Source organism: Mustela nigripes, chromosome 2 (genome assembly GCF_022355385.1).
Source record: "Mustela nigripes isolate SB6536 chromosome 2, MUSNIG.SB6536, whole genome shotgun sequence".
Lineage (NCBI taxonomy): Eukaryota > Metazoa > Chordata > Mammalia > Carnivora > Mustelidae > Mustela > Mustela nigripes.
Window position 1 is genome coordinate 126,727,368 of NC_081558.1, and position 26,510 is coordinate 126,753,877.

General features: G+C 36.4%; 1 long non-coding RNA gene across 4 annotated transcripts in view; it reads right to left on the reverse strand.

The window, feature by feature from the left end:
- Positions 1–26,510, reverse strand: part of LOC132010096 (uncharacterized) — a 103,466-nt gene that overhangs the window by 36,265 nt on the left and 40,691 nt on the right. For 2 of the 4 annotated variants that reach the window (XR_009402155.1, XR_009402158.1), the window contains exons 2-3: positions 5,544–5,666; positions 1,089–1,213 (exon numbers count right to left, since the gene is read on the reverse strand). This is a non-coding gene — a long non-coding RNA (uncharacterized LOC132010096). Of the gene's footprint in view, positions 1–1,088; positions 1,214–5,543; positions 5,667–26,510 lie in introns of those variants that run through there. The other 2 variants (XR_009402156.1, XR_009402157.1) reach the window with 1 other exon arrangement.

Sequence of the window (26,510 nt, forward strand, 5' to 3'; positions counted from 1 at the left end):
AAGCAAATCCACCTGGGTAAAGTCCTTGTATTTTTTAATGTTCTTTTAGAATAATAGCTAACATTTAATAAATACTTGCCAGGTATTTTGCAGGTATTGACTTATGTCTAAAAATAGAAGAGAAGAATGGAGATAAATCAGAGACGAGGTGAATAAAGAACAATGAGTATATTTATCTGCTCAGGTGCCATTACAAAATACCACTGATTGTGTGGTTTAGCCAACAGAAATTTAATTTGAAAGTCCAAGACCCAGGTTCCAGGAGGTTTCAGTTTCTGGTGAGAGCTCTCTTCTTGGCTTCAGATGGCCACTTACTAGCTTATTCTCTTACGGAGGAGACAGAGGGAAGCTATCTTTAAGATAGGAGATTGAGCTAGATTATTTCTCAGAATCTTCTCAGAAGTAATTATTAAAAAAAGTATTTTCAAAAAAGGACTAATGTATATTTTTTTCAATAAAAACACTTAAGTTACATACTCATTTTTATTATACTGGATATAAAATTCTTACCCTGTTTCTATACTTGGACTTTCTAAAGTCTAAATTCTTTAAACATGTTTCAAGTAAAATTAGAGCTCTATAGAGCAGTTATTATACATAGTTCAGTAGAGTTTTTAAAAATATAGGTTAGCCAATGATTTGTTATGAATTAGTAATTTTTAAAACTCCATAAAATTTGAACACTTTAGAGATGCGGTAACTTTAAGGCCACTTTGTCCAATTTTCAGATTTTACACATAAGGAAACCAGGGTGCGGAGAAATTACATGATCCATAGAAGTCCACATGCCAATTTGGATTTCCACCATGCTCCTGTCCCTAATCCCTGGACAGAGTTAATGGTGGAGTGGTAAGAACATCAACACATCTATCTGATGATTGCTACAAAAGATGATTGCTAAAAGTTTCCATTTTTTAAGCACTTGTTTTCCAAGCAAAGAAAAATTTTAAAGTATGTGTGTTGCTTGATAATACCTGTGTTAATGGAGACTCTGAATAGCAAATCAAATCTGTCAAGAATTCCATTTTTGTCTGCTTTCCAATGCTGTGTCTGTGCCCTTCTACCAACCAGGCATTGCTGGTCTCACCTTTGGTCCTCTTCCCATGTGGGACATCTCAGACTGGCTTCTCTGATGCCGTCTTTCAGGGGAGGTCACAGTTGGTTAGCAAGTATGCTACTCAAGGACAGGGATCCTGGTCGCCAGCTTGAAATCCTATCATAAAGGAAGTTATAGAGAAACAGTCGACTCTGCTTTAGACTCTATGACTGTATGACAGTACTGTGAGATAGTACCATGGAATGTCAGTGTCATGATATCCTCCCATGAATAACCTTATAAAGAACTGCCATCATAAGGACAAAAAGACATGTGGAATATTTTGAGCTGTCACAGACACCTATAGGAATCTGATGAAAATAATAAGCCCTAGCCCCCAGAAAAATACATGCATTCCAACAATTTAGAGACAAATTCAGAAGCTCAAACTGAAGTCCACTGGGGCTAAGTTGCCCAGTTTTGCTGGGATCACATTTTATCAGCAGTACAAGAAATCCTTTAAAAGGAGCCAAGTGGCCCATACACTCATACTTCTTGCCACTGCAGCCAACTATGACAGACACGTTCTCTCAGAGCATTTCATGCAACTCTATCATTCTGGCAGAGCCTGACTGGTTACTGCTGGCCATATATCTCCACAAGTGCATAATCCCTACAGAAGGGGCCCTTAAAAAAATGAAATCATCTGAAACTCTGTAAATATTTAGGGGTGCAGAGAGTTTACTTTACTGTAGCTGTGATTAAGAGAAAATGCAAAGAGCACCAGAAGCTATAATTCAAAAAGTCACACTATGACTGATGGGCAGAATGGGGCAGAGGAAGGAAAAGAAGAGAGGGAGAAAGAAAGAAATGGAGGCAATTAATTTTAAGTACTCCAAAGTAGTGGAATCATAAAATTCCATAATGCCATCTTTTGTCCTATGACTCTACCATGAGTCATGATGAATTTCTGTCTACTACAATTTTGCAGCAAGAACCAACCACCATTTTCTATTACCTGTCAGGTTAAAAAAAAAAAAAAAATCCAAAGGGAAAGGGAGCTAATTTAATTTTCTTGTTTTTTAAAAATATCTAATCTTTCCTACAATATAACCCAAAATACAAACCAATATCAAACTCAGTTCTTTATAGTAAACCTTTTTTTTTTCAAAACAAATAAGCAAATAGTTCTTATCCTTAAGCTCATATTATTAGTCTTTAAACACAAAGTGCTTAAACTCTTCATGAGCTCATTTTTACAAGAATGCTGTAACTGTGTCAACTGAGATTGTTCAGACCCTTCAGTGTATGTGAGGGAGGCATCAGGATTTCCACCAAGATCAAGTTCTGGTCTCAGTCCAGTACCTTCTGTAGAGTAACATCCAAAGGGTTAATGCTTTTAAAAGATTATAGCCATGAAATCCATATTTCTCATCAGCTTAATTTGTGCCATATTATTTGTATATATAAATATACACACATATACATATATACTTATACATATACATATACATATGTATATATGCTGAAATTCTGCAGGAGAAGATAAGCATAAGAAAATGTAAATAAGCTATTACCATGGTGTCCATATATCTGCACAGAAGGAATTGGCTTTTAAAGCATAGAAATAGGAAAAATAAAAGACAACATCCTTATCCAGCTCCACTTTTGACCTGAAGTCATTACAACAAAAAATTAAAAATTTCAAGGGCACTGGTTGTGAAGAATAAGGAAAACACTTAATGATTTTACTAAGAAATAGCTACTAAATATTTGGAAAATTACACCTGTGTATTTAATTTACTTAGTTATTAAACTGTTTGGCCTTTTTATAAAGACCAGATAACATAGATTAATATAAATCATGTCTTTGCTATAAAGAACTTCTCAAACTCAACACACACAAAACAGATAATTGCATCAAAAAATGGGCAGAAGATATGAACAGACACTTCTCCAATGAAGACATACAAATGGCTAACAGACACATGAAAAAATGTTCATCATCACTAGCCACCAGGGAGATTCAAATAAAAACCCATTTAGATACCACCTTAAACCAGTTAGAATGGCCAAAATTAACAAGACAGTAAACAACATGTTTTGGAGAGGATGTGGAGAAAGGAGAACCCTCTTACACTGTTGGTGGGAATGCAAGTTGGTGCAGCCACTTTGGAAAACAGTGTGGAGATTCTTTAAGAAATTAAAAATAGAGCTTCCCTATGACCCTGTAATTGCACTACTGGGTATTTACCCCAAAGATACAAATGTAGTGAAAAGAAAGGCCATCTGTATCCCAATGTTCATAGCAGCAATGGCCACAGTCACCAAACTGTGGAAAGAACCAAGATGCGCTTCAACGGACGAATGGATAAAGAAGATGTGGTACATATATACTATGGAATATTATGCCTCCATCAGAAAGAATGAATACCCAACTTTTGTAGCAACATGGACAGGACTGGAAGAGATTATGCTAAGTGAAATAAGTGAAGCAGAGAGTCAATTGTCATATGGTTTCACTTACTTGTGGAGCGTAAGAAATAACAGGGAGGACACGGGGAGATGGAGAGGAGAAGTGAGTGAGGATAAATTGGAGGGGGAGATGAACCATGAGAGACTGTAGACTCTGAGGAACTAACTGAGGGTTTTGGAGGGGAGAGGAGTGGGAGGTAGGGTGAGCCTGGTGGTGGGTACTGTGGAGGGCACATATTGCATAGAGCACTGGGTGTGGTGCATACACAATGAACTCTGGAACAGAGTTTTTTCATTTCTGAAAAGAAATTTAAAAAATAAAAAAAAATTAAAAAAAAAAATCATGCCTTCGCAAAATACTTTTTATCAGATATAAAAATTCACCAGTTCAGTCATTAATGAAAAATACCTCATCTATATGTATCAATAATCCCACTCCTCCTGAACATTTTGTGACTGAGAGAAATTAGAGCAGCAGTTTAAGGATGTTATCCTGAAGACCTTAGGGGGTTCTGGATATGGATGGGAAAGGGATTCCTGTTGCTAAAACCAGTAATCCTGCAAAAAGATGGGGTTATTTGGATGACATAAATATGCATGTGCTGCTGTCCCACTACTTGTGTCTGCTGTAGAAATAATCACGATATTGAGTTCCCTGGTTGCTAGGGTATGACTTCTATCTGTATTTTCACTCAACTTTGGCAAAGTCTTTTTTTTTTGCTCTCAGGACCCCATTTTCTCACATCAAAATCAGACCTATGAGTAGAACATCTGTACCTGTTTCCCTTGGTCTTTTCTCATTTCCTATAAGACATGTCCAGAAAAGGAAAGAGGGAGTACATGTTATGAAACTAGCTGAAATTCACTGATACCTATTCCAAGTTTCATAATTACAAAATACCTATAAAATACTAATTTTTTTTAGCAAATGGACTAGTGAACAAGCCTGATGTAAGTTAAACCAGCAATTAAATTGTGCTGAACAAGATTCTACTTTTTTAATATAACAAATATTTTTAAAAGATACCTTGAGATGAAATTAGAATGTGCATGATTCCATCTGAGGATCATTGTTCAATTAAAAAAACCACTTTGGGGGCACCTGGGTTAAGCCTCTGTCTTCGGCACAGGTCATGATCTCGGGGTCCTGAGATCAAGCCCCATATCGGGCTCTCTGCTCAGTGGGGAGCCTGCTTCCCCCTCTCTCTCTCTGTCTGTCTCTCTGACTACTTGTGATCTCTGTCTGTCTGTCTGTCTGTCTCTCTCTGTGCACCAAATAAATAAATAAATAAAATCTTTTAAAAAAACCCCACTTTTATGTAAATTACTTTAGTAAAAACAACAAAAAAAGAGCATATATAAATCATACAGGGAGGACAGTATTTTAAGAGTTAATATTCTATTTTTTCTGTGCACATACTTATTTTAGAAAATTTATAAAATTCAGTAATGAACAGAGGATTGAAAATAATAACCCAAGCACCCAAAACTGATATCTAAGAACACTTTGATGTACAACAAATTATAGTAACCTCATATTTAATGTGTGTAGTTTTAACTATTCTTGAGTGACCCTAAAGTCCTTAACCTATAATCTATTATAATTTTTGCTGTTACAATCATGAGCCCAGTTCTGAGTCCGATGTGATATGAGGGAACCTTGTAGCTAGTGATTGTAACAGTTTAGCATCCTCTCTCCATTGTGGCCCTGTGCTGCTTTATTGTTAGCAATAACTAGCAAATTTATATTTCACTGCATATGGCAGAAATTATATTCTATGGAAATAGTCACATTTAGAGATTCAAGTTTTGCTTATGAATGTTAATTTCTATATTTCTTTCCACATCTTTTTTGTCTTTTAGTCTTTTAAGAGCAAAATATATTTTTTTATTCTAAAAGACAGATTTGTACTTGAAAACCATCAGCTTCTATATATATTTTTACAATAGGAAAACCTTTCCTTCCTGCCCCTACATGGGCAGGTCGATTTTCATTGAAAACGGCTTCAAGCTGGTTCTAATATTTACTCACTTATGCAGGTGCGTTCATCAGCATGGAGTCCGTATCCCGTATCACATTCACAGTGGAAGGTGCCCAGAGTGTTAATATAGCACTGCTGGCAGCCTCCATTCACCACCACACATTCATCGACATCTAGAGGAGAAAGACAGATGGCCAGGATTACAATGTCATTCCAATGTCAGCTTCAGAGAAGTGGCACAATATTTCTTTGATACACAGTATGTGTTATATTGCACAAAGGCACTGTCTCTGTTGCCACAAATCTTTGCTTGTTTGATCCATTTTGCTCCACAGTGTAAACAAGAGAATGTAGATAGAAACTTTATTGAGCTTTTTAAAGCCCAGCAACGATGAGCATAGGGATTGTCTCACAGTTTTCTATTCTTCACATACTAGTTAATTAGACAGATCTGAGATATAGATATTTCCTTGGGGAAGGAAAACCGGAGGGGAGAATTTCAATGAGCTATTCTATCTGGAGCAGCACACGCTGGTAGATAAACACCTATTATTGGTCTGATGCCGCTGAATAAAGCCAATAATAGAGTTAAGACCTTGAATATCCTTCTCATGTGCTATGGTGGACATCAAGGCAAAGATAGATAAATTCAAATAAAATCATGGTTTGGAGTTCTTAAAAATACATCAATATATTTGCTCCATTGATTCAACCTTCTTTCTTTTCACTCAGGGTTCCATTTTTCTGAAATACTTAGCATGTTTATGTGAAGTTTAATTTTAGAAAAAAATGAAAACTGATCAAGACTCAGGGTCACCTATGTCTAATGATCAGTCAAGGTCATGATAAAAATCATGTAATATTCACCTTTCTTTAGGAAAGGAAAATAAATTCACCTCTCAGAATCTCTCTTTCCCTATGCTCATCGTTGCTGGGCTTCCTTATACCCTATGTAAATCAGTACTTATGTATCTAAAATTATGAAGAGAAGATATCCACAAATGTGGGGAAAACTTTCCAGGAAAAAGGGCTTCTAACTTTTTTTTTTTTTCGGAGAATTTTTTTTTAAACTTGGAATCTATGTCTTTTCGCAAGTGTCAAAGTAAAAAATGAGGCAGAGGTGGAGATTTAACATAGGAAAGCATGTGTCTCGGGAAGAAAATATCCCTGACGTTCCATGAAAATATCCCAGGACGTCAGAAAGTTGGGTATGAATATTTGTCACTAAAATATGTTATAATGATGTACAATTAGTTTTACGTCAAGTGAGATTAATTCCATAGGGAAGGATTCTTACTTGGGAAGACATCAACTTTGGCAAGGAATACTATTGCAATACCTCATCATAGGACTTTTTCAGACTAAAACCACCTGATCTGTAACGAATGTTTTGTACTGTAGTAAAAACTATAGACCTTGACTTGAGGGAAACAAAAGAGTTTTCTTTCATTTGGCTTTGCTGTGTGTCAGTGTGTAAGAGAGAGAAAGAAAAAAAATCCACATTTTGTACAATGTAGTATTTTCCTTCTAAATTTAGCTATTCTGCAATAACTTCTGATATTTTAAAAGGAATCTTATTTTAGAGATAAGAACTACTAACTTTTCAAAGTATCAGAATTTTTATTAAATTCTGAGTCCATGATAAACAAATCTATGTCTTTTTCATACAAACTAACAATGATTCAGAATTCTCCATTTGTTATTTGTACTTTATACAGGGCTTTTACATTCACGCTAGCTAAATTTTTATCTTTCTAGCTTTAGGATATTATTCCACAGAGGTTGAGATAAAATTTTGAATTTTAATTCTGTTAACCACTGAATTAGCTACCCTTTCCAGGTTTTTAACTATAGATCTACAAATAAAACCCTTAATTCTCAAGAGTCATATGTTTTATGTGATAAAAGCATTAAAAAATTCTATTAATGTTATTATAATATACCATACATATGTATTAGGTACATAAAAATATCCTAAAGTGTGTGAACAAATAAAAATGATTACTTTTGAGGTTGGAAGAAAGTCATCTAGATTGAGTGGAGTGCAGGGTGTGTGTGTGGGAGGGTGTTAGATAAAGAGATTTTATCCACATCTCCAATGTTCTAATTTTGTATAAGAGAAAGTTATTCTGGTATTATTGGTATAATAAAATGCAATTTGTAAAATTCTTTTTAATTCAATTATAGTTGACACACAATGTTACACTAGTTTCAGTAATACAACATACTGAAAGGACAAGTCTATATGTTGTGCCATGATCCCCACAAGTGTAGTTACCGCCTATCACCATTCAATGCTCTTCTAACACTCTTGACTGCATTCCCTATTCTGTACCTCTTATTCTTGTGTCTTATTCATTCCAAAACTAGAAGCCTGTATCTCCCACTCCACTCTACCCATTTTGTCCATCTCCCCATTCTCCACTCCTCTGGCAAATATCAATTGGTTCTCTCGTATTTATGGGTCTGTTTTTGCTTTTTGTTTGTTCATTTGTTTTGTCTTTTGGATTGCACATGTAAGTGCAGTCATAAGACATTTGTCTTTCTCTCTCTGGCCTATTTCACTTAGCATTAAAAAGTTATTTTAAAGAAGTGTAATATGACCACCTTCCTTTGCCCTCCTCCATCAAGCTTCATTAATTTTCTGACAGAAGAAACCAAATCAATGTAAAAAAAAAAAAATAATCATTGAGTTCATTCCAAAGATAAGAATGGACATCAATTCTGAGAGCGAGTCTTCTTTCTGTATGTTTTGATGTGTTGATATTCTAAATCTGCCCCAAAGTTATAACTAAAGTACTATAAGTTATTAAACACACACACACACACACACACACACACACACACACACACACAACCAGACTGTCCCTGGACTTTTAGTTAAATAATCTTGGGAAAAATATCTTAGTGTTCAAACTTATGGCCTGTCACCTTGGTCTCTGAAATGACATTTTCTCATCTATAAAATGGTATAATAGTGATTGTCATGTGTACTATGCTATGATTTCTTTTTGCCTTCCCTAGTCATGAATAAGATTTTGAAATAGATTGCTAATGATTGAGATTACATGTAGACTATAAACAGCAGGCAATTTTATTCCACTAAATAGTGGAGCTAGCAATGTAAGACTATAAAGTGAGAGTGCAAGACAGAAATAATACAGAACATGAGAATTCAGAGGAAAAAAATCCATTTGGGGCTAGAGGAATAAGGGAATGTTGGAGGGTAAACACTGAGCATGCAGAAGAGGGTAGGTAATCCAAAGGTGCACTGGTTTGAATGTGCACAGTGTCTGAGATTCAGCATTCAGATCTGTCAGGCTGGAGAGTAAGGTTGACAAAAGGAAGTAAAGTTGAAAAACAAACCTAAAACTCCTTTTAATTAATTTGGCAAAGTGTTCCTCTTCTTGATTTACAATACAATATACTTCTAGGCAGGTTGAGACATAATAGGCTGTGTTCACACAGGAGCTAAGCAAACTTATTAGCAATTTAAAAAAATCAATCATTTCTAGAGTGGTACCAAATACAAAGTAATTGGTTTGACTTCCTTTATCTTTTATGCCTTTTCAGAATACATTGAATGTACTGATTGTGTATTGTGCAACTAATAGTTCTCGTCCCTGGCAGCATGCTAGAATCACTTGGTGAGCCCCGAGTATTTCTTCTACCCTTAAAGAGGCTCATTTAATTGGTCTGGGGTAAGACCTGGAAATAAAACATTTTAAAAGCACCCTAAGTGATCCTAATGTGTAGCCAGAGTTGAGATCCCCTGATGTAGTTAATGCTTTAAGAACCTAGGACCTTGTTAAAATGCAGATGCTAATTCAGTAGATCTGGAGCCAAGGGCTGAGATTCTGTATTTCTACCTAGATCCAAGGCAATTCTGATGCTGCTGACCTGTAGAATGTACTCTGAGAAGCGAGAGTGTAGACAGTTCTCTGTTCATGTAAATGTCACATGGATCACAAATGTCATGATTTGGTTCAACTTCTCAATTGTTTAGCCAAAGCAGACCAATTCAGTTCAAGTGGACAAATCAATACTCTGACCAAAATTATATATATGTTTTTCTATATATTATATAATATATATTATATATTTTCCATGTGTTCTATTTTTTTATTTTAATGATTTATATGTTAATTATCTACTGAAAACCTCTGAAAATAAACCACCAATATTTCCCACAATATTCTTTCAATAATAGTTAATAATTTGGGTGATTTTAGCACCATTTGTTATAAGAAATTACTTGCTTGTATAAACATGAAGGGCACTTCAGTTCTTTTCTGATGCAATACTTCTGATATAAGATAAAACCGGGTTAAATTGCCATGATATTAGACACTCATGCTGAAACTATCACAAGTGATTTTCTTTTCCATCAAGATTCTGCCCAACAGAGTTAAAAACCAGAAATGTCAATATTACATTAAAATGTTATTATCAAGTATACTTCATGTGAAGAAACTATTTCTCCAAAAATTCTCTGAGTTCTATCATCATGTTAGATGCTTAAAGAAAGCCCTGCCCTTAGAATTGGAGCTCTGGGACACTGCTGGGAATAATGATAAAGTGATTAGAATTTTTTCAGCATTATCTCTGTTATATGGACCAAGGATTTCATGATTTTTATACTATAAAAGAATGTCAAAAGAATCAACTATGTCTGCTATTTTTCCTTTTAATGTCCTTTCCCTAAATATTTCTGCTGTATTTATTCTCAAAACGATTTCCCTAGATGGTCACAGAATATAATAGCTTAAAAGAATTCACATTATTATCAAATATATTTTGCACATAAAAGCTCCCTGAGACAATGATCCACTTTTGTTTCCAAACAACAAAATTGTTTCATATTATTTTCTTAGAGTGTACAACCAGGATAAGAGAAATTATTCTTCCATTTCCCTTTTAATATATTACTCTCAGGAAGCTGTTGATTGGAAATGGTTGTTCCTGGATTGCTTTATGATGGAGATTACATTGTAGAAATGTTAGGTTTGGAGGAAATATTGAAGGGTGTAGTGAAGATTCCACTAGATTTTCCATGTGGCTTTACTTTCACTCTGTTCTACCACAGTACGTTCATTCTGATATACTACAATATATCAAAACCTCTAACAATTCACTTGTAATTCTGTAGTTCCTGATTGAATAAACTCCTTAAGGTCAGAGATTCTGTTGTATTGGGCTTTTCTGGCATAGAGTTGATATTCTATAAATGTTGTATGAATAAATGAATGCATGTGTGACTTGAAAGCCGTGCATAGCATTTAGTCTTTTTGTCCATCCGCATTCATCCACGGGAATTCTTAGAATTGGACTTACCTCTCTTTACCCTTGCAGTAGGATGCTTGACATTTGTTTTGACCATTAACGAGTAGCTCTTAAAATCCAGGGCACAGAATAACTTCTAAGTTTGCAAACGAATAAATTTGAACTGTGTCTGAAGTGATTATTTACTGATAGTTAGGTATATCATCTGTTTTTATCTTCCTCACTTATACTAGACAACCCCAGGTTTTCCTCTGTGGAATATTATCTCTTCCATTTTAGAAAAGGCATATCGTTTATGTGAGATTGATGAACACAACTCCTCTCTCAAATCCAAGGTAGATTCTACTTCCCATTATCGTATCTCCATTTGCCATAGTGATTGAACAAGACTATCTCTTCATTAGCATACAGCTTTCTCTTGAATGAACTTTCTCTATTGAAAGAATTTGTTCAGATGTGATCCAGTCATTATGAAGCTCAACATGTGGGTTGGGAGAAATTATAACCTGTGGATGTGAGCCATTTTGCTCCCATGAAAGAAACTACACTAAAATAAAGTCAACAAGCAGGACAGAACTGAAGGACTCACAGAGAATCTCAGTTGAGACCCTGATTGAACTATTCCTGAAGTCCTCCCTACCACTAGACTTCTCAGTTAAGTGATCCAATAACCCCTTTTTATTGTTTAAAATTTTGAGTTGCACAATCCTATTGTTTATAAACAAAATCTTACTAACTGATCCATGTATACGTAAAGATGGTATGCAGGAGGGAGTCACCAAGGGCAGCTCAGACTCAGCACACACTTATCAAAAAGATTTACTGTCCTCTAATCAGCAACATGTCTTTTTTTTTTTTTAAGATTTTATTTATTTATTTGACAGAGATCACAAGTAGGCAGAAAGGCAGGCAGAGAGAGAGGGGGAAGCAGGCTCTCTGTTGAGCAGAGAACCCAATGTGGGGCTCGATCCCAGGACCCTGGGATCACAACCCGAGCCAAAGGCAGAGGCTTAACCCTCTGAGCCACCCAGGCACCCCTCAGCAACATGTCTTAATCTATATTTCATCAAGGGTCAGAAAAAGTCATGTAGCTCTCCTTGTAGCATTTACTGGAATCATCATGTTCTATCAAGATTCTAATGAATTTGGGGTTTGTCACAATTTTGGTTCATTATTATAACAAATATTAAGGGTTTATCAAACTGCCTGTGTAAAGTCATGATACATGTGATAGTACCAGAGAGGTTGAAGATGATACTGTCTTTAATGGTTTTGTCACAATCTCCCCTTGAGTGATCCTTCTCTAGTTTTTCCTCCAACCCTTGGCCTCTACTTTCCCCTTTTGTTCTTTTCTTCTTAGCTACCTCTGGAAGCTTGATGCTCAGTTAGTAGGAAATAAATACATACTGCTAACTTTGCAGATACTATTGTTTCCCCACTTTCTGTCTTTTTGTAAAAAATAAAAATAAATAAATAAATAAAAAGTTACCAGTTTTCTAGCCCAGACATTCACCCAGCAGTAGGGATGGCCTTTCTCAGCCATCTAGTTCACAAAGAGGCAAACAGGATGGTTATGTGTATTTTTAAAAGAATTACAGTGTTAGGAAGGAGCAAAGCTCAATAGACTTGTTATCTTGTGCTGAGGGTAGGACAATATATGTTTTATAGCAAATGGAAGCCATTTGGTCTTGTAAAGTAAGGATTAAAGGGAAAAAAAAAAAAACGTGGCTGGGGTCTGATCATGGAGGGGTTTTCTGCCATACTAAGGAATCATTACTTTATAGACAATGGGCACCAGCAGAGTGAAGAACAGATTAGAGAAGTGGGAGACTGAAGGCAGAGAAGCCAAGGAATAAATATCCCCAGAATCCAGGTGAAGAATCCAGGTGAAAGATGATGAGGACTTGATTGAAGGTAGTAGCAGTGGAAATAGAGAGATGTTGGCAGATATAAAAAAGATGTTAAGGATAAAAAATATATATATATATATATATGAGTTGGTTCTAAACTGGATGTGATGGAGAAAAAAGAGTCAAGGTCAACTGCTTTGAGGAATTAGATGGATGGTTGTGGCATTCACTGAAATAGCACAAGAGGAAGAACATTTGATAGAATAGTTCAGTTTTGAACATAAGTGATTTGATGGGAAAGTGAGATGGGAAGTTGGGAATATCTGCAGGCAATTGAGTGTGTGGACTAAAATCAGAAGAGAAATATGGGCTGATTTTTCAGCTATCGTCTATCTACCTGAAGAAGTCTAAAAATTAGGAATCATCCTTGATACTTACCTCTCCTTCACCCATATCTAATCTAGTAACCACATGATATCGTCAAACTTATCTCCTAAAATACCTCAAATCTGGAATCTGTCCACTTGTCATCCCCACTGGCATCACTCTAATTCGAACTGCATCGATGGTTATAATAGCATACTAAATCTACTTCCACATCCACATTGGGCCCTCCAGTATCTTCATGCTGGACCACAGTGATGTGAGAGAAAGAAAGAAAGAAAGATCGATCAAATCACCTACTCCCTCACTCATGTCATAGTTTTACCCTCCAATCATTTCCCATTGCTCTTTGAAGTAAACTGAACAGTAACATGGTTGGCAGGTCCCTGCACCAGGCTCTCTGGCCTTTACTTCCTTCTCTAATTCTATCTTGCTATTCCTTTTCCCTTACTCTGGTAAGGGAAACAACTCTGATCTTCTTTGAACTCCTTGGAGACTCTGTACTCCTTTTGATTTCTTCCCTCCCTCCTTTACCTAAAAACTGTGCATCTTGTAGATGTCTACCCAAATACCACTACCTTAGGGAAACCTGTATTTCTCCTTCAGTGTAGGTCAGATTTATGTGCTATACTTTCTTAGGACTATTTTCTTTTCCTTTGGAGCCATTAATTCATCTATAGTTGTAAATTTGTGTGTGTGATTATTTGATGAGTTCCTCATTAATGACTAAGTCCATGAGAGTAGGAACACTGCCAAGTTTTGCTCACAGCAGGAATCCATGTTTGACACATAGAATATGCTTTATAAGTATCTGTTAAACATGCAAATGAATGAGGTACAAAGTATTGGGCATTTCCATATATATAGTAATTCAAGACACTGGAGTAGACAAGAGCACTAAACAAAATCACATAGATAAGAAAGGCAAAGGGACTCTAATAGAAACACTGGAGAATATAAACGTTTAAGACAGGCGATTTTAGGACACACAAAGTGTCCCCTACAGGGACCAAGAAGGCCATACAGAGAGGTAGGAGGAAAACCAAGAAACTGGCATCATGGAAACCAAGGAAAAAAGAAGGAAAAGAAGGGGTAAAAGAAGGACATGTGGTCAACACACAGATGTCAAGTAGGAACTGCCTTACTCATTGAATTTAGCAAGAAGAATTTCACTGATGACACTGAGGAGGAGGAGGAGGATGCTAATAATAATAATTCACCTAACAATTACTGAACACTTACTATTTGTCATACACTGCTCTAAACTCTTTACATATATTAACATATTTATGACTCGAATTGCCCTGTGCAGTAGATACTGTTATTAACCCTACCTACTGGGGAGGAAGCTGAGACATAGAAAACTGTTTCAATGGAGTAGCGGATACATATCCCATATTAGAGTGTGTTGGACAGAAGAAGGAGGGGAGACAAAGAAAGGAAGAGAGTTAAAAGATGTATTGCAATAAATGTAAGTATTAAGGAAAGGGTTTTGTAGTTGGACAGGAGAGCGTGATAGAAGCAGAGGGTGTTTAAGTAGAAGAGATTTGCAGTAACTTAAATACTGATAGGAATTAGCCAATAAAGAGGGCTGCAATAAAAATGTAAGAGAGAGGAAATTCTTAAACTAAAGAGAATCTCAAATCACATTTGCACATTCCAAGAGAAGATATATGTTGAGAGAAACAATCAACCATGGGCCTTGACCATCCCTATACATTTTATGCCTGGTCACTCGCTTTACGCCAAATATTTTTCAGGGCTGTATTGCACAGAGAGGTGAGTTAATATCTCTCTTGAAAAAATGAGCAGGCTTATTTCCACTAACTATGAAAGTGGTGGACATCTCCAAGGTCAGTGTTTCCTTTGTATAATGCAACCAATTACATGTACAAGCATTTATAATAAGCCCTTGTGTCAGTGCTGTGGAATAAAGGGGAGACACAAGTTGACACAAACAAATGAAGCTTTGACTACTGCTTTTGCAAGAAGTAATCAAGTCTTCTGTTTCTGACCCAGAAGCCTCATGTCTTCTCTCAGCATCCAGTAATAGGTTAACTTGTTAGTGTAAAAGTAAGGTAAAATCCCAGATCCTGCACAGTTCTTAACAGTATACAGAACAGAAATCACACACATAATCATCTGTTACTCTGGGTTAGGGAAAGCGTGTATGTTACAGAGTGGAAGGACATGAGAAGCCACAGAGTATTCTCCTGTCTTCTTCCTCTTTCCACTACGCTTGTTGATAGCTTATAGTTTTGAAACTATTAATGAAGCATGATGCTTGGTAAACCTCTCTGCTTGAGCCTGATGTGACAATCTGATCTTTTGCTTTAGCGCAAAAGAGACAAAGGAAAAGATGTCATGCTAGTGTGCCTTTGTATGCTTTTAAAGAACACTGAGGACACAAATACCCAGTCCAAGGAACCAAAAATTTTAATATATTGTTATCTCCTTGAGGACAAAAATGATGTGCTTTGCTTATCACTGTGCCTCCAGTATCTATGTCAGTGCCTGGCCAATAGCATATGCACAATAAGTATTTGTTGAAAAATGAAAAATGGGGAATAAGTGAGTAGTGGATAACTGAATTTGTAGAGGAAGGAGGAGAGAGAATGTGGAAAGGAACAGGGCAGTGCAGAATCCTAAGTAGTAGGACAATGCTCCTAAAGAGGAGTCTTCTTGTTTTTTATTTTTTAAATGACTTTATTTATTTATTTGAATGAAAGAGAGTGTGTGTGAGACAGAGAGCACACAAGCAAGGGGCAGGGGTAGAGGGAGAAGCACACTCCCGACTGAACAGGGAGACTGATGTGGAACTCCATCCCAGGACCCTGGGATCATGACTGGAGCTGATGGCCGATGCTTAGTGGACTGAGCCACCCAGGTGCCCCAGGAGGAGTCTCTTCAAAAGAGAATGAACAACAATATCAATGCTGCTGAAAATCAGAAAAAAGGGGGATTGAAAAAAGTAGATCTGCAAACTGTAAGGTCTTTCTGTTATAGTGCAGAATGTGGATAGTAAGTTAGCCTTCTGGGGATGTCTATTTCTTTAAAATTTTTCCAAGACCAGAATAGCCTATTCTTTGTTATTGAAAACAGCTGCCAAGGTTATGCTTTCATGGGTTTATTATATTGCTGCCTTATCTATAACATGACCCAATATCATCCCTGAGGACCACAGTAAGACAAGGCTCTAGTATATTGTAATACAATATTGTCATAACAGTCTCTCTGAGTGAGGGAACAGCAAGCAATGACAATAAAGCATATACACAGAGCTTACTACAAACATCACTTTGACATATACTTAACAAGATGCAAAATTATTTTTGTACTTTGTAGGGTTAGTATCAATGAAAAAGCAAGTAAAACTGAACCTCAATAAAAATTCATGGGGTTGGTTCTGCTTAGCTAATTTTCTCTACATCCAATTCAACTCATAGACCATATACATTGATTCTTTTCAGTTTTTAAGGAAGAACCAAACTCTCAGTGGGCTGAGAACTAAATATGTTATTTCCAGGGCAGATAAGGTTTCACCCTGGGCATTAGGTTAAAAAAACAGAAACCTTGAGTCAAACTCTTAGTTGACTTCTTCGAAGAATGAATGGTACGGTCTCCAGGGATTTTTGTCTTTTCTACAGTGACGAGATCCACTTCCTCTTTTTCCTCTAGGTTCCACATAGCTCTAGCACGCAGAAGGTGCTTAGTTTTTCCCAAGCAAGTGGTGAATAGACACATCTAGATAGGTAGAAAATGTCCAAAGGAGACTGGAGAACCAAGATAGGCTTTGGAAATCAAAGGCAGGCAAGGAATAATGGTTGGCTAACTTCTAGCTTGACTGAGAGAACTGGGTTGATGTAGAAATTATTCAAAGACCTTTTTGAAGATCTCAAATGGGAGATGAGCACATGGAGCTCTGTATACTCTAGAGGCCACTGCTTAAAAGGTGCATCTTTTCTCAGGTGTTGGGATACAGGACAGAATTCACAGTCAGTTCAGTTTGGAGAGAGAGTGAGAGAGAGAGAGAGAGAGAGAGAGAGTGTACACGTGAGAGTGAGCAAGTGAGTGAGAGCTTCTCCAAGCCCAGATCCTCTCTTTCCCATTGACTATAGGAGTCGAGAGGAAAACGGTCCTGGGAAAGTAAATGTGAGGCTAGCATTCTTAACTCAGAGTGGCTTTTGATTAAGATCGCTTAAGGAGGGGTGCCTGGGTGGCTCAGTCCTTAAGTGTCTGCCTTTAGCTCAGGTCATGATCCCAGGGTCCTGGGGTATAGCCCCATATTGGGGTCCCTGCTCAAAAGGAAGCCTGCTTCTCCCTCTCCCTCCCCCTCTGCTGGTGTTCTCTCTCTTGCTGTGTCTCCCTCTATCAAATAAATAAATCTAAAAATTTAAAAAAAAAAAAAGATCTCTTATGGAGTGAGAGAGGGAGAGACAGACACATTGTAACAGCAGGCGGAGAAACTAAGAGAGTGGCTGATACAGGGCCTTAGACAGCTCTTGGTCACTAGGTAGCTGTGGAAACAAGATGAGGGGATCTACAATCTGGGAATTAAGACTCAGAAAAAGAGCTCAGAAACCAATCTCTCTCCTTTCTATTACAACTACCTCCTTTAGTTGACTTTCTCTCCACATCTCAACCTAAGGGATGGAATTTGCTAAAATAAACAGGCTGTTTTATAACATGCAGACACCCTACAATTTATACCATGCATGGGACTTTGATAGAAACTGTAATAATGATGAATTGATGTTTTGACTTTGGAGAGCTCTGGTAATGATTTTCTCTGCAAAAAATTTTTCTTCCTCTCTTCTTCCTAACTATAGAGGTCCTCTCTTGTGAGCTGAGATAGAGTGAATGCTGTTGCCACCCCTCTGTTCCATGATCACTACCAAATTGTTGGGTGGGCGTTGGGCCCTGGCTGACACAACCTGAGGCTCCATTTCCCTAGGCCTAATGATTAGATCAAAGAAGGTGACCCAAGCCAGGTAAAATTACACCTTACCAAGGACTTTTGCTCAAGCTACCAGGGAAGAAGCACTACCTTTTCGATAAAACTGCCTGAAGTTACACTCTATTTATATTATAAAGCTTGAGTTTGTTTTATATTTTTGTGAATATGTTAAATTGTGTGTCACTTCTAATTTCACCTCTGTTTTTTTCCTGGTAAAAATTTTTATTAAAATGCTAAAAATAACTCATTTATCCAATTGTAGAATTTGAAAGGACCTAAAAAAATAAACTAGTCCAAACTCCTACACACTGTAGGAGTCCCTTCTTCAATATTTTTAACAGATGGTTATTCAGACTCTGATTAAACATGTCCATCTATAGAGAGTATTATCTTTTTTATGTCTTTCTCTTATTCCTACTTCTTCTTCTCCCCCTTGTCCTTTTATACTTATATGGCCTTACCACATTATAAAACATTTGGAAGGAAAAAAAATATATTTTTTTCCCACAGAGAAAGTTATTTTAAAACATAAAAAGTTTTATAAACAAAATAGTGCAAATGAAACAATGCAACATTTTGGTACTTTTTTTAGTAAAATTGGTACTTATCTTTAATTTATATTTTATTACATTTAAGAATAAACATATAATAATATAATAAACATATAATAATAAACATAAAATATAACATAAACAAACATATGTTTGTTTATAAAGTTATACCCCTTTTTGGGCAAACTATCTGCCTATGTTTTTTTGCCCATTATGACACTACATTCACCTGTTCTTTCTCTATACATTTCCTTCCTTGTCTGATGGTTATCAAAACAGGTACTATTTATCATTTTCAGTGTGATACTTAATAAGTAAAAACGGAACCTTTTTCCTTTTAGTTTTTTTCCCCTCTTTGCCAACAGTTTCAACCAAACTTCTAAGAAAGATCAATTTAATTTAAAGTACACCTCTAGTCCATCCAAGATTTAAGCATTTAATTAGAAATCCATTAAAATAATTGTATTCCCTTTTAAGGTAGTCACTTAACCTGTAGTTAAATGTGACTTCTATTATTATAAAATAGCTCATATATAATCAAATATTATATTGCTTAAAATTATCTCAGAAACATTAACACTTGTAGATTAAGTACAAATGTCTTGAATTCACACCCTGAAGTTACTGTTCACAAAAAGAGTACACTGATTATATTCAAAAGCCCAACTGAAGCAAAACAATATTCCTTTTCTCATGTCTTTTGTTAACCACAACCAAATAAACTAGAACTGAGAGAATATAATTTAGGGATATTTCCCTCTTAAAATTAAGAACAATCTAAAAAACTCTTTCTCCCAGCATTTATTTCTTAGAGAATGACACATTGATGACTTATTATGTTGATATACAGAGCAAAGTAGATAAGTAAAGCATAAAAATACACATTTTGTGACCCATGACTGAACCTTTTTGTTTTTTGATAGTTTCAACACTGTAAGACCTACGCTAGTTCCCAACCTGACTCCTGACTCCTGGCTTCCATCTGTTTATTACCCCATTGCTCTTGATACTTCCTTCTCCTTTCTCTGCAGCTTCAGACCCTCATCTAACAGTTCCTCATTCACTACAGACTTCCTGTGCTTCTCTCCATGCAGCTGGAATATTATTTTGTCCCTTCCCGCTGACTCTCCAGAATCCCTTCCTCCAATGCCATCCCATGTCTACAGTGCCAGTTCTAAATAACACCTATCATCCATCAGGGCCAACTTATCCATTAGGCAGAGTGCCTAGTACCCACAATACTTTTAGAGACACACATAAATGTTTTAATATCTTTCCTTTCAAGTTAAAGAAAATATTTTAATATATAATACTAATATATCAACTTTGCATCAATGCAGTCATAAAATATAACTTAAATTTTTTTTATAGATGAAATGTGCCATTAATGCAAATGTGCCTTGGGTTCATGAAAATCATAATTAGGCCCTGCCATCCACTTAACTTGCTTGACCTCCAAGGACACCAAAAAAGGATAGCATTACTGAAAGAATTCTCACAACACACTCAGCTCATGTTGATTTTCTATTTTTATATCACACACACACACACACATGCATACACATAAACACTTAGAGGTAGCTTCATGGGTATGTGATCAAAGCAATGACAGAGGGCCCTAGCTCAGAAGGCTCTGTGTTTAGAGTTTAGTGCTCTATGTTCACCGTCTTGAAATATTTAATCATTTTATCTTAGGACTTGTGTTTTGTAAATGAAGTTAGGTGTGATATTGCAGCATGAACCAGGAATTTGGAGCTTCAGTTGACACACATCTTTGCATCTTTTACCACCTCCCTTTCTTATAGGATGGGTTTTCTAAACTGCTAAGCACCTCTCTCCTGCTATATCCAGTTATCACTGCAACTCTCTGCTGCCCTCACCCCTTTGTGGGGGTTTGAACATGGATTGGGAGAGGATCAAGGTGTGGTGAAAGTCTCCATGCCATCTCAGTAGGTTATAGCAGCAGCTGTAATCCGCATCAGACCAGCAGCGACACAGCCCATTTGGAGGGCAACTTTGCAGAGGTTAGCCCTAATCCAGTACTGAATGAGTCTAAGCACAGAGAATCCTCGGGGTTCACCCATTCATTGTGAGTAAGGGTGTGCGCTGATAGGAAGGAGACAGGCTTTCCTTCCACCAGCCAGTGCACTGTGTCAGTGCTCAGGCATGCCCATGCTGAGCTGCAAGACAGGACTATGGGCCACCAATGAGTATTTGCATTTCCCCTAGTACCCCCACACCCAAGGAGCCCAATAACAAATAAAAAAACACCATGACAGGATGAGACAGGGACCACTAAAGAAAAAGGTTTTAAATTTCAGTACTTACAACAACATCTTTTTCTGCTTTTTGAAAAAGGCCACATATTTTCATTTTTGCACCTGGGTCTGGGATATGTAGGTCGCTCTGTACAATTCTTGGGTTCCAAGAGCTGCTCCTCTTGATCTTATTGTGAACCTTGAGCTAGCCGATGAGAGTTCCTTTGACTTCCCTCTTTATATCACAAAATACCTCCTATTTCCACCCCTGCCTCTTCTTCCTATGGGTACTAAAGTTAATTTCTCTACATGACACCCTTAATCTGATTCTATTCCATCCATCAGCCTTCATGACATCAATTGTTCTCTTCAGCTTAACTCTTCCTCTCTCCCTTACCATTGGTTATTATTCCCCTGTGTTTGCGACCCCCTCTTTCTGCCATTCTGCTCCTTCTCAACTTCAAAAGCTAGGGATCTCTGCTTCATGGCCATCTGCTCACCTGGCAGCACAACCTCTCCTCTCGGTTCCCTTTCTTACCTTATAGTCACTGTCCTGGCACTCTAGTGATTCTCTCACATGTCCCTGAGAACTCCTTCCCAGTCCTGGGCATTTTCTGTCCTCTACCTGATTGCTCACCAAACAGGAGTAAACAGAATAACCAGCAGAAGTCTTAACATAGCTGCAGTTCAAATACTCCATTTTCTGGGCCTCTAAGTAGTGTATGCTTTTGAGGGCGAAGACTGTGATTCTCCTTTGGCATCAACCTTGCCTTTTTCCTAAAAGAGATTTCTCTGGAGTACTATTTGATTTAGGAAAAAGTCCTTCAGGAATCTCAGAATCAATGAGACAACTCAAATGCAGTCCTTTAGACTGAGGCAAAATATTCAGTTTAGTCATATAAATTAGATGTACCGGCAGAACTGTACTTCTGCTATTCCCTCAAAAAGTAATCCTTAAAAATTATCCCTTATGTAAGAGAGTTTTATAAACTAATCTCTGAAAGTTACTGGTTATTTGCTGGGAGTTAATAGTATAATGGCAATTTCCAAAATTTTCAATGTGGTCCTAATACTTACAGGATGGACTGCGACCTCCTGACATCTGAGTCTAGCTCAGCTGCCCTGTAACTAAAGCTCTCCTTTCTAGACTTATAACTCATTACTTTGTTTTACGTCTTCAAGGCCCTTACCATATTGTATCACTTAGTATTGTAGAGGCTCCTTGCTAGTTCCATGCTAACTTCTACTTAGCTTCCTAGCTCCCAGATTATTCTGATCCCTGAACTGAGAGTGACGTCTTCATTTCCCCCAGGCTGAAATACTACCATCCTCCAAGTCCTGGCTGAAATTCTTCATCCTTCAAAAATAATTCCTTGATTCCTACAACTGGAAATGATTTAGTTCCCTGGAAAACTACAAAATATATATATTTATTTATTTATTATATAAATATTTATATAATTATATAATTTTTATATATTATTATAATATAATGATTATATTATTATATAATTATATATAATTTATATATATATCATATGATATATAATATATATTTAATGGTATATAGTATTATATGTTATATATTATATTATATTAATTATATAATATATTATATATATATTTTTTTTTTCCTGCCCTTTTCTCTTCTGAACATACCCTGCCTTGGAAAATGTCCAGGACTGGGAGGAAGTACTTAGGGACAGGAGAGACAGCCATTTAAGTGCCAGGACAGTGAATGCAATGTAGGAGAAAGAACTGAGAGGAACTGAGAGGGGTGATTGTCAATATTATTGACATCTACAGAAAGGTCCAAAGTTCTAGGAACATGACATGCTGTTTTCTTTGGCTCCTAGGCAATCCCAGGTAACCATCGGCCAGAAGAATACTTTTGTATTCTGCATTAAAATATAAGCTCATTGAGGCTGGAAGACATGGATAATTTTTCATAGCTATCGTTTGCATTAATCGAAGATAAAGTAACTTAGCATTTATTTAAGTCCTGTGAATCCCATGAAAAATATATTATTGGCCCCACTAGAGGCGTGTTTAGAAAATGAAGCTGAAATAGGCTAAGTAATTTGGCCAAGGTCTGAGAGCAACTAGATGGCAAAGCCAGAACTTACACCTATAAGTTCTAATGCTAAATCTAGTGTTCTTTCTCCTTCATACAATACTCCCTATAGTCATGACCCCTTGTGCTTAGCATAATATCTTGGGCATAGTAGATAGCCAAGAGAGATTTATTAATTAAATAAATGAATGATAACATACATTAAGTACTCTTGTAGAAACAAGATAATTTGTTTAACATTAAAAGAGATTTAATAAAACAATTCATTTATCAAAAGACAAATCTTCAATAAAAAAGAATCATGCTAAGAATATAGTTGACCAATGTTAGAAACATTCCAGTAAGTGTCACAAAATAGTGTTATATTTAAGTCATTCATTTTAGAGAGTGGATCTGATTTTAAAAGGGAGAAAACTCTGCTAGCACCTGATGTGATGGTATAAGGAAAATACAGTTTCAGGTTTATCATTTGAGTGTCTGACTACAGGCAAATAAGACACAGATGAGGTTCTCAATGAGAATTGAACAAGAAAGAGAAATGTGTAGGGGCTGAAGTGCTTTAGTAATGAAAACATGCTTTCTGCCCCTGTGCTCTTTCTTCCACTAGTGTTCTGAAAGTGATTTTGTGGATTCACAAAGGGAGCATAAATGAAAGAGATGGAAAGTACAGGCTAGTAACATTCAAAAGGAAGCAAAAACTGTCTGGATTCAGCCTGATAACGCTGAATGTGTCTAGGGACGGATTCTCTTGAAATTCGTACTTGATGCTCAAGAGGCTGTACCAAGAATTATCAGCTATAAGAAGGCACTCTAATTTAGCTTATGAAGCAGTTATTGCTCTGGTTGAATGGACATTGATTAGAAATTGGAAGAATGTGCTGTAGTAGGTCAGGGTTTTATAATGCATGTCTCAAAAATGGAAAGTTTAACCCCAAATATAAACTTTATTTGGAGGTAGACTTTAATTTAGAGTATTGCATGTACTTATGAAGAATCTGACATTTGTTATTACATATTACATAATGCTGTAGAGGAACTTACATTCTCAAAAAAGAAAAAAGCACAAAAGAGGCAGTTCCAGAAAAAAGGAACATACGGAAGAGAAGGATTTAGAAGTATTTTTAAAGTATAATAGATTTATTTTACAATTAATATCCTGGTCTAAAAAAATATCTAAATAAATTATTTTAAGTATTGCAAAATTGAAACATCAAAAAAAAAGAAAATAAGATAATAATTTTATCTTGAAGGAAATAAAATAATTCAAAACGGTCCACCTATTTAATAAAATAAATGAACTGTAATAAATCAAAAATATCTTCAAAGAACACTTATTACATGCTTCAAACTGGTTAAGTGAAATAGCTAAGGCAACCCTAGTGGAATACTATGCAACAGTTTTTAAATAATAAGTCTATTTAAATGTGCTGGCATAAAAATAGTCTGTCATAATGGTAAGTAAGCAAGAAAGTTCCTGAATATACATGGGTCGATAAAGATATTTGCATATAGTGCATATATATATATGCATATACATTTATGCAAATTTTTAGGATCTTTGAATATATACACAGATTTTTATGCAAATGCATATATGTCTTTGTTTTTAATAAACGCTTATAAGAAGACCACTAAGAATATACACAGACCAATGGTAAAATCTAAAAGTAAGCTTCAGGATGAAGGGTAGGAAGAACTACTAAAGAGAGATTTCACTTTCTTTTTATTATTTATACATATTATGATAAGAATGAATCATTTCTATATATTTTTTAAATTGCATGTATGATGTCTCCAAAACTGGTAACTGAAATCCCCAATGGCACCTGGCCTCTAATCTCTATTTATTAAAGACTGAACATCTTTCATATTCTAAATATAATATCATAATTACAACTATAGCTTTCTTAGGGTTTCCTTTAATTTCTTCATTAACTTAAGCTAGATTACAAGCAAAATCTATTGCTGGCATTTCAAAATTTGAACTTAAGGAAAAGAGCATCAATATTTGCCACACATTTAAGATTTTTCAAAATTTTGATATAATCAGAGAGCAAATGCTCTTCTTTCAAGGCTTAATGTATTCCCAACTAGTTGCTACATATACATGGCAGAGTAAGCTACATCTGATCATGATAAAACATTTAACTTGTATGTTGTATGTGTGTGGGGGGGTGACTCTCTACTACTTTATTAAGGGTTTAGCCACAAATTCTACAGAAAATTAAAAGGCCAGAAAATGGAATGATTACTGTTCCTTCAGTTTGTCTTTTACATCTGAATTATATTTGATAGTTGGCGAGTTGAACATTCTTTTAGCTATTCCACAGACAATAATTACCCTTCCTTCTATTCTGAATCTTTTATGCAAACCATATGGCACATTTAGAAATTTTGCAGGCTTTAATTAAAAGTGTCCGTTCAAATTAAACAAGGTCAAAAGAAAAGCTATACTGAGATCTACCAAATATTTTGGAGGAACTACACATAGGGAACAATATAACAGACACATTGTCAGTTAAATCTATCTGCAATCTTCATGTTGGTTTTTCATACACAAAAGCTCAGAAAACAAAGCACACCATGGGTTGGTCTTCTAAATATGCAAAGAAAGCTAAAATGTCAGGGAGGCAAAGAGGTAAGAGAAGAAAGCAGCATCTGCTCCATGATTTTGTGTGCCAGGGCTAAGAGTGTGCCCCAGCTCGAAACAGCTTGATGTAAAGTCGGTGCACATGTCCAACTCTGCTTGTGATCCACAAGTGTGGTGGACACTGCTATGCTGCCCAGATCCCTCTTCAGGAATGAAGGACTCAGACCCCAGGTGCCAGCAGTCCTGCCAGTAGACAGCCTTCAGCTGTCACCCCATTGGGAAACTGCCTCTGTGGAAGACAGCTTCTTTATCCAAGGATGTGACTCCTTTTGGGGCCAACCTAATCCAATGACTGGGAAATGCAGAGTGAAAAAGCCCCGACCCTGGCCCCAAGTCAGCAAACTTTAAAGGGCCATCTCAGCTTCAGAACTTCCTATGAGATCCAACACAGTTTTATGTGACTATGTCCCAGCTCATTTTCTTCCTGTTTCCTTCCTTTCCTTTCCACAGTTATGGAACCTAAAAGTGCCCTCTAATAAAATTCATGCACACAGGGGCACCTGGGTTGCTCAGTCAGTTAAGCATCTGCCTTCAGCTCAGGTCATGATCAGGGTCCTGAGATCAGGCCTCACACTGGGGTCCTTGCTCACTAGGCAGTTTGCTTCTTCCTCTCCCTCTGCCTCTCCCTCCAGCTTGTACTCTTGTCTTTTACTCTCTCTCTCTCTCTAATTAAAAAAGAAAAGAAAAGAAAAGAAAAATTCGTGCACATTAATCTCCCTCTGAATCTGCTCCTGGGAACCTATCTGGTGACAGTTTATTGAAAAACCAGGCCAGAAATCAAATTGGAAACAGAATAATTCACAAGAAAAAAATTCTTCAAGAAAAATATGGTAAAAATATTAATGTTGGAAATAATTTTTATTTTCATGTTTCTATGAACATTTAATGTACTTCCAAACACGTCATATTTTGATGAAACATTTTATTATAATTTTTAAGAAGGAGTTTATTAGGGAAACCTATTGTTTCCTTTGCAAGGATCTCATGAGGTGAAAACAAAATATATTTAT